Below are 13179 nucleotides of genomic sequence, written 5' to 3' on the forward strand. Positions count from 1 at the left end.
GTACCAAACATAAAGAGCTAAATAATTTATTTTTATAGTTTAGATAATACAGTTAATTAAGTTTAAAGCCTGGTGAACCCAAATAAATGAAAATCACATTTGTTATTTCACACTCCATTTAATCCAAGAAGCTTCTCTCTGTATCACCCAGCTAACAAACTGACAAGTTACTTAATCTCTTGTCTAGGACCCTATCCCCACATAGAAATTCTCACCTTGGGCTCAGCTTTCAGATATATACATTTGTTTTTATATATGCAAAGCTTCTAATAGCTATATTGACATGCAACCTTTTTAATGTTAGGTAAACAGTCCTGCTCTCACTGTGCAACTTCGTTATATATTAGAAGCTGTATTTCATACAGAAACATTGGTTACCACATTTTGAAGGGTACACAACTGAGAAAGTAATTCATTTGGTTGATTACTGCCTTTTCCATTAAGATTAGCTATAATTAGCATTGAATTTGAGTGGATTGCACAATGATAGTTGTGAGCTTTGATATCATGATGTTGTAGGTGTTTGCCTTCTAGGTAAAAAGAACAAAACACAAAACAAAGTAGTACAAGTAGAAACAAATAAAAATATCCAGGTATAAATTTATCAAAATAACATCAACTACTTCTTTTCTTAGCACTTTATCTGGGAGGTTCTATCTACTTTTCTTCTGGAAGAAGTGTCACTATTGCCAAAGTTCTATCTGTAACCTTATGTCAAGTGAATGCCTGATCAGAAGACAGATAAAACTGCAAAGCAACAGTTTCAGTTCACTTTGAAACAACAGAACCATTTCATCAGCTCCTGAAAGTGCAATGGAGATTAATCTCCATGCTTTGTATCTATCTCTTCATTGATGGATTCACTCCCTGAGTAACAGCTACCTAGAAACTGGCAAGTCCCTGGTAATTTCTGCCCTGCTCACAAGCACATTCTCACTTTTGTCTGGTTGGGTTACTTCAACCATCTGTCATTAATTCTACAGATCCGTCAGCCAGATGGATGAGAGCTGACAGTCCCTAATGGGTTGAACAAAGAGGAGGTCTAGACTAATGTAATGTCCTCACATTGTTAACACTGAAATCCATATCTCCAGATTCTTGTCACTTTTGGTTTCACGTACAAATTGAAAAGCAGAGGAGATGCACTAAATCCCTCTGAACTCTCTGAACGCAGCATAAAAATCCATGAGTATCATAGCTGTTTACAAAGAATTGTGTATCCTGGGATACTGGTGAATAGTCTTAAGTTGCAGGGAAGTTTGTTCACCCAAGAAGAAAAGAATTTTACCAAAATGTATCACTTAGGACTTATTTTTGTGCTGAATGTTTCACAGTCTGAATGCTAGCAAAACTTGCTATATACAAATTTTGCTTATAATTCACCATTAGCAAAGCATTTTCATGAACTTCAGTTCACCTTTGAACATTTCAGTGCAATCGCTCTGAACACTTCTCTTTCCATGAAGCTAGTAGCAGTTTGGCTAATATTTAAATAATTTGCTTTTGGAAATGAACAAGATCCTGTAAGTGATGCCGGTTTACTTCAGTACACTGGACTTCACTGTACCACAAACAGCAACAGCCCAGGATCTGCTTCCTGTGTGATTCAGCCAGTCATATGCAGAGCTGTTGACTTACAGCAGACAAGCATGGAGCAGCTTCGGTCATCTGACTATTGTCTTAACCACATTCTTTGAGTCAGTCCCCTGACTGCTATACAGGTATTGAGGCAATATCCAGTATGCCCCAGCATCCCAGATAAACAGTGCTGGTTCACAAATGTTCTGTGGAACCAAAGACATGGACCTGACTGAGGTGAAGAACAAATAAGAATTAGGTGTGCCTCCCAAATGCAGATAGAATTTTACACAAATGAGCATACGGAACACTTTTTTTTTTTTTTTAATTTCAAACAAACAAACAAGAAAAAGAAAAAAAGAAGCATCAGAGTAATGTTTTGGTGAAAAATCCTGCAAGGAGCAGGAAGAAAATTCTTTATTACAAATTTGTATTACAGTAACAGAATCAAACTCTACAAATTTAGAGTTTTAGCACTGTACAATCCAATAAAATTCTTGTGTTCGAGAGTGCTTTTTTTTAATAAAATAATCAGAGCTAAAAAGAAATCATACTGCCCACCCAAGCAAGCAAATCTTTGAGAATAAACGAATGGAAAGTAGGTGGAAGAATTCAGCATTAGGTCGCAGTGAAAGGCCACTGCCAGCTAACCCCTTCACTGAGCTCTCTCCTCCTCACGCACCTTTACCAGATCTAAATGCAGAATTAACAAAAATTGCACAGCGTGTTTCCTCCAGTATTACTTTTTTTTTTTTTTAAATAAGAGGGTCATACAAATATTGTAAACTGGAATCATTATGCCACCTACTGGCAATTTTCAGCGCTACACCAGAAACATTTACCTGGTGTAAATGTCTTTAAGGTGAGAACACAAGCAGAACGAGTATTGCAGTCTGCACTCAGTGACAATGTTTGTACTGTCCTGAATGTCAGATCCCTTGAGCGGGTCCTGCTTCTGGCTTGGGGCAGAAAGGCACGCTAGCCACGTCTTTATGTGCTCTAGAGTACCAGCCTGCTTCAAAACGATTTGCCTGCATGTGCTGTGGGTTGGGGCATAGAGCTCTTAGCACCCTGTGAACCCTCTGAACAAACTCTGCACCTCTAACACCTCCATCCCCACAGTGTGGTGCTAGCATGTACAACTGAAGGATTTCTGTCAAGAGCTAACTTTCTTTTGTTCCTTTTTGCTTTCACCTCAAGTTGACCAGACAAACTTCATTGGGAACTGTTGAGACCCAGGTGCCTCCCCCAAGGTTTTGCTGTATGCTGAAAATCATCCAACAAAAACTAAGTCATGAAACACATTTCTTGCACTGTGGCACCTTAAATTACCAACTTCCACACTGTACAACTTAGTGAAGAAGCCTCTTTCTCCTTTCCTTGAGGACTTTTGCAGTTGGATAAGCAGCAGGAGAATGACCCAGTGCTCCAATACTCAGGATTAATTTACCTTGCTTTCCTAGCAGGGACTATTCTTGATACTTCTCTTTCAGGTTTACCTTACCTCCATTTTCCACCCCCAACTTCACAGATTCACAGATTTCTCTAGGTTGGAAGAGACCTCAAGATCATCGAGTCCAACCTCCGACCTAACACTAAGTACTCCACTAAACCATATCCCTAAGCTCTACATCTAAACGTCTTTTAAAGACCTCCAGGGATGGTGACTCCACCACCTCCCTGGGCAGCCCGTTCCAATGCTTAATAACCCTTTCGGTAAAGAAGTACTTCCTAACATCCAACCTAAAACTCCCCTGTCGCAACTTTAGCCCATTCCCCCTCGTCCTGTCACCAGGCACGTGGGAGAACAGACCAACCCCCACCTCTCTACAGCCTCCTTTCAGGTAACTGTAGAGAGCGATGAGGTCTCCCCTGAGCCTCCTCTTCTCCAGGCTGAACAAGCCCAGCTCCCTCAGCCGCTCCTCGTAAGACTTGTTCTCCAGACCCCTCACCAGCTTGGTCGCCCTTCTCTGGACTCGCTCGAGCACGTCCATGTCCTTCCTGTAGCGAGGGGCCCAAAACTGAACACAGTACTCGAGGTGCGGCCTCACCAGAGCCGAGTACAGGGGCACAATCACTTCCCTCGACCTGCTGGCCACACTGCTTCTTATACAGGCCAGGATGCCGTTGGCCTTCTTGGCCACCTGAGCACACTGCTGGCTCATATTCAGCCGACTATCCACCAATACTCCCAGGTCCTTCTCGGCCAGGCAGCTTTCCAGCCACTCATCTCCCAGCCTGTAGCTCTGCTTGGGGTTGTTGCAGCCCAGGTGCAGGACCCGGCACTTGGCCTTGTTGAACTTCATGCAGTTGACAGCAGTTGAACTTCAGCACTTATAATCAGGAATTATTTGTTTCCACCCTCCTGGTAATATATATCTGGAAAAGGATAATGCTTTAGTATAGTCATTTTCGTAAGTGTGATTAGCAAATGCTGACATAGATTGATGGCCAGATGATAGCCAGCTTTGTCTGGTTGCAATTGACTGAACTCAGACTTAATTCCTTGGGGGAAGAAATTTAATTATTAGTTTAAGTATGAGGAAAAGAGTTTGGACTTTTTTTTTTTTTTTTGGGAAAGAAGCATTATTTCCTTGCTGCAAAAAGGTCCACATCCCATCTTTGCAAGCAGAACAAATATGGGTGTAACACGATGGTAACCTGGAAGATGTTTTTACAGTGTTTTGAATTCCTCATCTGCTCCTGTTTACTACAAAAAACATGCCTGCGTCTCTGTTAAGCATTACTGTGCATAAACCATGCAAGCAGTGTGTTGAAGAACTACAGCATCCATTAAGCTGACTACAGAAGAAGCAACGCCACACAGAGCAGTGCTACGCATGCGCTCAGATTCCTGTGCTGTGGCTTGTATGAACACCACCTGTAATCATTCAGTGTCATTCACTGCTTGAATGTGTCATTCAGTGCTCGAATGACAAATTGCTGTGACGTTTGGTTTCCAAAAATATGAACAGTGGAAAATCCTTATTTCTTGGTATGCAGTCTAAATGCCGGCCTGTTTATTCCAACTGATTTCTACCTACATAATGCCACAAGGTGGCCTCTACATAACACAGCATTATCACATCCCTTACAGAACCACGTATGAAAGTATTTTTGTTTTTTCTTTACTGCACCACTGGTAATCTAGCACCACAAAATGTCATTCCTTCCTTTGTATTTCAAGCTGAAGATTTTCACATGCTTTGTAGAGTGGGTTCGCTCACATGGAAGGTATGACCCAGGGAACACCTCAGTGGGATGTTCTGCTGGAAGAGAACTGTATTTGGTAACCAAGTAAAATGTTCTGTCAGATGTGCAAGGTCTCTGCCATGGGAAATCCTGTGTCCGACACGTGAAAGGCTGCTGTAATTCACACAGCCTTAAGCAGTTGCTTAAATCATACTACAGTTGCTTCTGTGCTAGGAGAAACTGAAGAAAGGCAGGCCAGAAGTGGCATCAAGTTAGCAGTGTATTTCTGGCCTACCATGAAATTTTATGCAATTTTCAAGATGGTTGACCAAAGACCGCTAAAGATTGGTTTGCATCATTTCTAAGCCCACTCTTCCTTTATACATATCTATATATTTGTTTTTTACACTTTTATAGTGGGATTTAAAAGCATAACGATGCAATTGGAACCGGATCAGCTTTTTCCAGATGACACACATTTTCTTTGGTGTATTAAATAAACTACAAAAACTGATGCAGTATCTACTGTTAGTAAATCTGGATTGAAACTAACTAAAAAAGAACAAAACTTGAACAATCATATTATTTGACAAAGCAACAGAAACTAAGCTTGGCCTTCAACTCATTCTTCAGCTAAAATAACAGAAAATTACAGTGTCTCTGAATTCACATGGCTACTACTTGATCTCAGAAATGAAGAAATGATTCTTCTGTGTCTTGTTTTTCCTGAAGCATTAGCTACTCTGCTAGTCATCTTCATCAGTAGTTGTGGAAACACTTTAAGTACATACATATAAACACATTCTGGTTGTTCTTGAGAAGCTGAAACTGCAGTTCTTGGCTTTAAGTACCTCTGTAAGCACCTTCTCTGTACAAGGCAGATATTTGATACATACCTATATAACCTTACACATGCACAGCTGATACCTGAGGGTGCTTATCAGCTGTTGCTTCTTTGAAATGTAGCACTTACAAGAAGAGCTGCTCATAGCTTTATCTTATCGTCTTGTTTCACTGCATTGGCCTGTGATTCTTTTGTTAGTCACAAAAAGCTATTATTATAGCTGTTAAAGCTATTATTGAAATAAACAACTTTTAAGGGTCTTCTACCCTTAAATCTTTGCCCTGTTTTGCTGAAGGAAATAACTTGGAGGAGAATTATACTTCTGTGGCACTGTAAGAAAGCTAAATAAGAATCCTGTTTATGTCTTAGGTGCATTCCTATTTGTGTGGGCTGTTACGCTGAGTCACAAGGCAAGTAGTAAAGCCTTTCAGTGACAAGCATGGGTTAACACCTCAAAGAACTGCTCAAATGAACAACTGTGGTGAATTAGAGGCATTATCTACCATTAATCAATGGCAAACAAGCTAATTTTCTGTGTGTTGTTACATTGCTATTCAATGTGTTAAACAACAGCTTCATTAAAACACCATGATTGGCAGTTTTACAATAGTAGTATTTCCTGTGTGATTTAAATAAATCTATGCCAACCTTAGATGAGAGGTAACTAACAGTCCTAGGGGACTTCAGTGATCCTCACACTATTTTTAAACTTTTTTTTCTTTAATAGTTCAGCTTGAAACAGGATTTTTCATTTCACAGATCAGTACTGTGAGCTAAATTAGGTATATGTTTTTAGGTAAATATATTTTTGGATTCATAATACAGGCCTTATCATATAAAATCCTTCCAATTGCAGTATAAAATATTGTTCTTGCTATACATTTTCTTTTTTCTTTTCTTTTTTTTTTTTTGAGTTAGGTAAGATTGAGTTGTTTTTATATTTCTCATATTACAGCTTGTCAATCTGGGGAAAAAATAGTAGCATAAGTCCTTTCAAATGCCTCTTCCCCTTCTAGCTACTTGTTTTCATTATTTGTGTACCTGTTTGACAGCAGGCTCCTCTGGGAAGCTCTGCATAATATCTGGTGAAATCCAGGGCCAACTGAAGCCTTGCCAAGGACAGCAGGAGTCATGAATTTAGCTTTGTATTTTGCTTTTAGAACTTCTATTTTTAGCAAATAAAACAACAATTAACTACAGGAAAAAAATGCTGCAGGATTTAATCTGTAAGCTTTTCCTCAGTCCTAGGCCTGAAGAATTCAGTAATGCATCTTAAAAGTGGTGTTCACTCCAGGTGACAGAGAAGCTAGTTTCTAGTTTGGATTTACATTTCTTAAGTGAAAAGGAGCGTTTTTAGATACTGACATGCCAAAATAATAAGTACTGGAAAGAGGAAGCAAAATTAAATAATTGCCAGGAATACTTTGTATTCATGCAAGAGTTATGGCCAGGGAGGAAGGAAGAAATTAAGTGCATAAGGGCTTAACAAAAACATACAGAAGCAAATTGCAGGCCCAGGTCACACCTTTTTAGGACAGGGGGTGGGTGGGGAAGGGTACAACAATCGAACAAAAAACCCCACTGACCTGCTCATCCCTGAAACTCATTTTATTATACGATACCCTTTTCTCCATAAAATAACATGGTGTCTGATGGAAATGCAGTTGGACTTTCAGACAGCTGCAGTGCAGGTATCTGGAGTAGAAGCATTCTTCAGCAAGACCACAGAGAGCTTGAGCCCAGGTGGACCACCAGCACACCCCCTTGCAGGTTTTTACACAGCTGGTTGTCTGGCTGGATAGTCTCTGTGACAGGGAAAAGACAGGGAGACTAAAACGTCTGAGCATTTGCAATGAGAAGATTCTCCTGGCACGCAAAGCTCGCAGTGGCATCTTGACCTAAAAGGTGCACACGCAGGAGAGAAACACGGGCGCTGGATGACAGATGCAGTGTGATATGGGTTTGGAATATCTTCTAAGGGAAGTCCTGTTAGGAAGGAGTCCTCCTGAGGGTTCAGCAAATGGGTCTGCTCCTTCCTTAGTAGAGGCAGTGGTGTGCCTGAAGCTCACGCAGAGCAGCAGACTTGGGAGCTGTGCTGCAGCCGCTCCACACGTGTCACAGCTCTGCTGTGGCTGGCTGCTGGTGGTGCCATGAGGAGAAAAGGTGAGATACGGGAGCAGCCGTGGTTCAGGCTGGGTTCAAGCACTCCCTAACACAGTAATTACTGATTATATTCCTCCTATCTCACCCCTGGATGCAGGTGCAAAAAGTAGGGCTTGCTGAAGTCATCTGATCCAAATTAGTTCTTCCTCCTCTCACTCAAGTTTCTCATCACTGAGATGGTAAAATTCAGTTACACTGCTGCAAAGCCACAGCAGATGACACTTTCATCAAAAATGCAAGGCTCCTAAACATCTGGTAAGGCACTATTTCAGATCACTAAAATCAGGTCAAGTTCTGAATAAGTTTCCTGACCAAAAGACAAATTCAGGTAGATGACTGACAAGTCTGATAGTTATGCTGGACAACAAGAACCATGGTGGGCAGCAATCTCTTTGACAGAGCTCAGAGCTAGTGGAAAGAACCTGCTCTATGAGGTATGAAAAATAGCATAAGGGTAATGATAATCAAATATTACAAAGGAACTACAGATCAACCCACTTTGTCAGAAAAATTGTTAATGAGGATACCAAGAACTGTGGATAAACAGCGTTCTACATATGGAAGCGTATTAAGATCATGGTTAAGATGTGGTGGTTTTACAGAGGAACAGAGAGAAAGTCTTGCCATTTGTTTCACATACACAGAATTCTTCATTTGAGAACTGTTTCATTCAAACCAGACTCGAGTGAGCCACTCATTTTCCAGAGCTTACAGAAAACTGTTAAATGAGAAAGCACGTATCAGGCAAGCTGACCGGAGGGTCAGAACTATGTGCACCAAAGCCTGCATACAGAAATGCAAGAATACTCCTCACTAGTCCCCGAGGTAAAGGCTGACGTTAGCAAGCTGCCAGCTCTGGAGACAGCTCCAAGGGCGTTCTCTTATTTATAGCCCTGCAGAATAAAGTGGCTCAGGTCATGCACCAAGTATTCAGGCAATCTCGAAAGTTGTAGTTGACTGCTAAAAAGCAGTGGTTGACTGCTAAAGCACAATGCACTAATCCTGAAGATCCATAACTTTGGGGAATCCTCAGTTGTGCATTATGTCTCCTTTCTAAATTTAAAGAGGGTAGCAGCATTTGTCATCATCTGACCACAGCGCTACTGTATGCTGGAGATGAGTGAATTCTAGTTTTTGGTTTATTTTTTATTTTTTAAAGTTTTTAGTTTTTCATAAAAAGCTTCTCTTTTCATCTGGGAAGCAACTCATGCTGCTTTTTAAATCAAGAGTTAAGAGATGGAAAGAATTCCTTCACAGATGTTAAGGGACTTGCCACTAAAAGAAGCATACTTGAAAAGTGTAAGATCACAAAAATGAGAATTTGAGATACCAACAAATTTAACAACCTGTACTCAGAGGGTGAAAAGCAAAAACCAAACCTCCCACGTCTGCGCAACGTGGTTGCTCCCTAACTAGTCTCAAGATTGCCAGTTGCAAATGCTCAGAACTCTGGACAATGAATTACTACTTGGTAGAATACTTATGCTTAAAAGCCATTCATATACACGTACACACAAATACTCATACAACAGTTTCTTCTTAAACCTGGTAGCTGAAATAGCCATTATATTAATGTGCATCATTTTGCCTCTCTAGCATTAATGTGATGTGTAAACAGCCAACGTTATCCACATGTTCTCCATTAGAAAAACAGGCCCCTATGTTTTCAAGCTCCATGGCTCTAAGCTGATGATTTGTAGTGAACAGCAGGAAGGCTTGAGATACAAGACATCACTTGGGAAACAAGGTGTGCCAAATATGAAGGCATTTTGTTCTCACTTGGATAAGTGACAAGGTTGATGCGGATCTGGGAACTCTGCCAAGCAGATGTGCTCAAACTTGTTACAGGGGTGGAAGAGCAACTGGGAAGAAACGTGACTGCTCTGCAAGCACTGGGTCTCCAACCTCCCTCCTTCAAGTGTCTCACTGTTGTGGAATTGAGCACACAGGACTGGAAACACATCCTGGATCATCAAACCTGAATCTCCAGCTACCACAGGCACCCTTCTTAGGCTGTTGGATTTTTTTTGTACCATATCTAAACCAAACACTTCTCCACCCTCTATTTTAATCTTATACAAGACAGTTCCCTGAATGAACAGGCAACTAGAGAAGCACACATCAGCCACAATCCTGATGCGATTTTGCATGTGTTCAAGCCCTCAACACCCTTCTTACAATTACTGATGACACCACGCTGAGGCCAGTGTTTTTAGAGGAACCCCTTGCAGCACTACCCCATCATCCAAATAGGAGATTAGTTGCCATGACCAACTACCCGGCTTACTCGTATGCTAATACTTGCTGTGGGCATAGAGTTACTCCAGAAATAACTCTGACAATAATTGCTCACTTCTGATGATTAAAAAAAAGTCTGGCTCTTAGACTTACCAGAGCAAAAGCCAGAGAATAGAATATGCCAGTTATTATTATTATTTTAGTCCTGCTTTGGCTTATTACTTCATTAACAATGGCAAAAACCTTACAATGTTCAAAATGAGTTCTGGCCACTACTTGTACAATGACACTAATACTTGCCATTGTTAATGATACCTTTACAGTTTTATCTACTTTCTTCTCCAGCTGGAGGATTTGGTGGCACATGGCCATCCTGTAATGAACTAATGCAGCAAGGTGATTTTCCTCCTTTTCACTCAGAAGCTTAATGCTATTTTAAACACACATACACAGAAGTCTAAGCCTATTGGCTTCACGACAAAGTACTATTAGCAGGGATAGAAGGAAGTAAAGTATTTCTGCTCTCCAAACCAAACACACAAATACTTCCTTTCTACATTCATTGTGGCAGTTCCATCACCACAGAAGGGTTTGGTTTCTTACCACCAAGAGTTGTTAAGACTTCAGCTCCCCCAGTAATTAGTTAATAGCACAGCTGATTCACATGTGATCACACAACTTCATAGTAATGAAATACAGTCAGCTGTTAGGAGAATGAGTATTTGGGCAACTTCCCCTCTATTTAGATCCAAGCATTTCACAGGCCTCCTGGAAGCCGCAATCCCCCTCTGAAATAGTCTTCTCTAAAAGTGACTTTACTCTTACAGAAAATATTTTGACAAGTTTATCGTATGCAGATGAGAGAAGCTCACTTAAAACAATGGAGCAATGCAATGGAAGCACGTTATCACAAAACACAAAAGTATTGACTACTTTTCTGAAGGTGGGATATTCACCGTACTATTATTTGAGTACGGCTTTCAATACACAGAATATCTGAAAACTAGCATTTAAAGTAGCAACTTCAAGATTCAAACATAATTTTGACGTTTTGAAAATGAAGCTGAGATTAAATACAACTTGAAAAACCTAAATCATCAACCTAAATTACAAGAGATAGTTGAAACTGTTTACAGGGCACTTTGAAGTATGACACTAGGGTGTGTATTTGTTCCAACACACCCACAAGAGCAGGCAGCCTTGGAATGTAATATTATCTTAATATTTAGATTTTGTTTCACAACGCATATAATGTTCATTTAAAAAAAATAAAATCACAGAATGGGTTGGGTTGGAAGGTACCTTAAAGACCACCCAGTTCCAACCCCCTGCAATGGACAGGGACACCTCCCAGCAGACCAAGTTGTCCAAAGCCCCATCCAGCCTGGCCTTGAACACTTCCAGGAATGGGGCATCCACAGCTTCCCTGGGCAACCTGTGCCAGTGCCTCACCACTCTGAGTAAAGAATTTCTTCCTTATATCTAACCTAAATCTACCCTCTTTTAGTTTAAAGCCATTACTCCTTGCCCTATCACTATGCTCCCTGAGAGAGTTCCTCCCCCACTTTCCTGGAGGCCCAAGAAAATGGTTGCAGTTTCTGTAAATCCCAGTAGTTTTCTTTCAAGCTAAGCATGTAGAAAACAGCTTCCTTCCCAAATTCAAAGAACAATGTTATTCAGAGAAGTGTATTATTTTAAAGTAAGTCACATCTATATAAGTATTTTATAATTGTTTTAGGGGCTACCATTTCCCAAAGAGAATTCAAATGGCTCGAGAATTAAGGACAAAACCAAAAACCTGTTGGAAACTGTAAACACGGCCATCAGCAACATACAGATGTTCAAATGAGAGTCCAATAGTCAGCTGTCTTTCTATACCACAGCACTCCAGGTAAACAGTACCTGAATTGAAGCAGTGATTTGTGTTAAACAGAAACAAGTATGTGCCACAATCAACTTGAAAGTAGCAGAATTTGCTTTGTAGCCACTGACCACGTTGTTATAATCTACATAAAGAGATACACTATAAAACTATCACCACTATGGAAACAAAGATATTCCAGATCTGCAGTACTTGAAGTCTGTGCAATCCTTTCTGTTCTACTTAGTTACGGGACAGTGCAACACCTCCTGCCCCCTGTACTGCATGTTGATATGAGTCCAGCTTAGTCCTTCGTGGTTGTAGGGGGAAAGTACTGTAGCTATAGTAATTGAGTGAAAATAATTTTGTTTTCCAACCAAGTTCAAAATCAACCTTGCAGCCATGAATGCCCATTTCAATTAGCAGGTATTAATAAAACATGTGAAAAGTTGTAAGAGTAACTTTCACAGTTGTTTCTAAATTAATCGTCTTACCTGTGTTTTGTCAATTCCTCCCCCCAACAGTAGATATTCACAGCATGCTTAGACTATAAAGAGAAAGAAATAACATCAAATGCTGAAGAATGCATGTGTATGCATGTGTGTAAGTACTTGCATTTAGTCTCATTCCAAGGCAGAAAACATTTAACAGGGAACAAGACTAAGTTGTGTAGAGGTAGAATACGAGCACTACCAACAAAAGCTAGCATTCCTCCTCTAACGCAGCAGTTCAATATAAAGATCCTCACGCAAAAACCATCAGCTTTCATAAACTAAAGAATTTGCATTGTATAAAGGTTGGGGTAGCTCCACACTGCTAGCATGACCTGCATCACTTTGTATTTGGAAATTGCAGAGTCACGACTGCTTCCCTTTGTACCAGAAGACTGGGGACAAAATACAGCTGCAAATCTCCAGACATCCAGTCTTCTGTAATACCCGAAGATCTGTCAAGATGAATGGCGGAAAGAAACTATTTGTGAGTTTCAAAATGAAACTATCTTCTGCAAGGTTTACTAAATACAAAAATGTCTGTCCCTTCAAGAGGAAAAAAAAAAACAAAACCTCAAAACCCCACCATTCTAGCATCTGTCTTCAAAATTACCACTTTTCAATGCAATACACAGACATTTAACTCCAAAATTTGCCCACTTCAGAAAAACAAATTACAGGGTGCTCTAGGATACATATGACATAAAGCAATGGACTGATGTCACAATTTATGCATGAGGTTTTTTTTTTTTGTCCTTTCCCTATTCTCCCATCCCTCCTGCTCCCCAAGTGTTGAAACAGCAGTCTCTGAT

This window comes from Anser anser (genome assembly GCF_964211835.1).
Source record: "Anser anser genome assembly, chromosome: 5".
Classification (NCBI taxonomy): Eukaryota; Metazoa; Chordata; class Aves; order Anseriformes; family Anatidae; genus Anser; species Anser anser.